A 2,900-nucleotide genomic window follows, 5' to 3' on the forward strand; every position below is an offset into this window, starting at 1 on the left:
TTTTAGTTTCATGTATTGGCTTTGTGACACCCATCAGGGAAAGACCCCATCTTTTGGAGGGCCATCCTTGTTGGTAACAAAAGGAGGGCTAATTTATATGCTGTTTGTTCATTTTTATCATACTACAAAGGTGACAGTATATGGAACAAACTGTGACCATAGTAATGTCAGGATTTGCATATCCCTTTTGATAGTCCTTGAAGGGCCATTATTCATGGGACATTCATAACATATATTAGATAGTATCTCTGTTCTCATTGAGAAGTCCGTCTCAAGTTTGAATCTGTTAGTTAATAGTCCTGCATTAGTTAGTAGTCCTGCATCTTCTGGTAGTTGTGGTCTGTTCATTGATTCACAAAGTGCCTCACTATGATGTAGTAGCAATTACTGTATTCCAAGCAAGGATGATGAATGAAGTTAGAGGCAGACAGTTCAAAGGCCAATTCTGAGTTCCTTCTGCATGTATCTGATGATTAAGTAATTGGGAAGCAAGATCACAATCATTTTAAAGAGTAATATTTGGCAATTTGAAATTTGGTAAATGTGTGATTTCTCTACATACTCTGCATTTGTTATTTGGAACAGTGCCAGCGTAACATAGAGGAACTGTTATTTGAATTAGCTTAGTGTTTATGTTAAAAATCAAAGGCAAAATATCCCTGAAAGTATTTCTTTTTATTTATTTATTTGTTTGTTTGTTTATTTATTTATTTATTTTGAGACAGAGTTTCACTCTGTCGCCCAGGCTGGAGTGCAGTGGTGCGATCTCATCTCACTTCAACCTCTGCCTTCTGGGTCAAGCAATTCTCCTACGTCAGCCTCCCAAGTAGCTGGGATTACAGGTGCAGACCACCATGCCTAGCTAATTTTTGTATTTTTAGTAGAGACAGGGTCTCACCCTTTTGGTCAATCTGGTCTTGAACTCCTGACCTCAAATGATCCACCCACCTCAGCCCCCAAAAGTGCTGGGATTACAGGCGTGAACCACTGCGCCCAGCCCTTAAAAGTATTTCTATTTCCAGTGGCTGATTTAGTTTGGCTTCCCAGTGTGAGGTAGAAAACTTGTGAAATTAAAGTATTATAGTCTGGCTGGGCATGGTGGCTCACACTTATAATCTTAACGCTTTGGGAGGCTGAGGCAGAAGGATCACTTGAGGTGGGAAGTTTGAGTCCAGCCTGGGTAAACATAGTGAGGCCCTGTCTCTACAGAAAAAAAAGTGTTAAGAGTTAAGGAGCCATGCACGGTCATTTATTAAGGGTCAGTATTTTTCATAGTTGTCAAAACATTTGATTAACAGGGAAATTAGTGTTCTTCTTTGAAATTGGAAAACAGTATTTTACTAGGATGTTTCCATATTGACATTCACAAATGTTCAACTGTTTTCAAACTCAGATGCATTATGCAAGTCTTTGTAGTGATGTGTTTATAGAAGTTAATATGTTTAATTTCTTGATTTAACACTTAAAAAGCCATTTTAGGTTCACAGCAAAATTGAGAGAAGTTACAGAGATTTCTCATATATTCCATATCCTTACATGTGCATAACCTCCTCTACTATCAGCATCCTCACTAGAGTGGTACATTTGTTACAATTGACGAGCCTACGTTGACATCATTATCACCCGAAGTCTACAGTTCATATTAGGATTCACTCTTGGTGTTGTACAGTCTATGGGTTTGGACAAATGTATAATGACATGTATCCACCATTGTCGTATCATATACACTAGTTTCACTGCCCTAAAAATCCTCTATGCTCCACTTATTCATCCCTCTGGCAGCCACTGCTCTCTTTACCATCTCCATGGTTTTCCTCTTTCCTGAATTCCATATAGTTGGAATCATGGTCTGTAGCCTTCTCAGGTTGGCCTTCTTTTACTTAGCAATATGCATTTAAGTTTCCTCCATGTCTTCTCTTGACTCATTTCTTTTTGTTTTGTTTTGACATAAAAATAGTTGGTTATAAACCAGAATTATAATTCTTCATTGTCCATATAAATAATGATACAAAGCTAGGCATCACAGGACTTCTTGTATACCAGGATCATTTTCACCTAAGATAAATTATTAAACAGTTTCTATTTAATTGTGACTTACCCTTAAAAACAAAGCATCTATCAAGCTCAATACATTCAGTATCTGATATTTAGGCAATGTGGAGAAAATAACTCAATGTAGTCAACATACAGTTATCACTTGAGTGCATTTGCCATTCCCTCTGTCCCATGCAATGTCAGAATTCAGATTCCTGACCTTTAAAAACAAGGATTCTTCTGTGTTAAGATAATATTTCTCCATTTTAAAAAACCGCATGTCTCATTTGCTGGCTCTGGGTCTCTTAGGCCTCTTGAACCTGGTACCATCTCCACTGGAGTATATAGGGGTTTAGCACAACAGACCACCATCACATATGCAGTCCACCATTGACTGAAGCATCCTTACGTGGTGCATAACCAGTTTTGCAACAATACCATGGGAAGACTTTGAAGGCTACTTCTCCTGGTACCAGGGAATCACTGAAAAACTAAAGAGAGTGACATGATCAGCTCTGGGCCTCGGAAAGAAAACTGGAGTGGAAGTCTCCTCATCAACCTGATACAGGTGAAACCTCAAATTGGGGCTCAGCTTGGGAGGGTTCTTGGCTTCAGTTGAAAGAATTCAAGAGTGAGCCAACAGTGAAAGACAGCTCATTTATGTGAGCAACAATGTACAGTGAAATGGCTGCTTCATAGAGCAGGGCTATCCCATAGGCAGAGTGGCAATTGTGGACTGCTGGCAAGCTATATTATTGCCTATGCCTAATTATATGCTAAGTAAGGGATGAGTTATTCTTGAACTTTCTGGAAAAGTGGCAGCCGACTCTGGTGGGTGAAGTCACTCCAGGGCAGGGCATGGTTGG

Source organism: Symphalangus syndactylus, chromosome 2, assembly GCF_028878055.3.
Source record: "Symphalangus syndactylus isolate Jambi chromosome 2, NHGRI_mSymSyn1-v2.1_pri, whole genome shotgun sequence".
NCBI lineage: Eukaryota > Metazoa > Chordata > Mammalia > Primates > Hylobatidae > Symphalangus > Symphalangus syndactylus.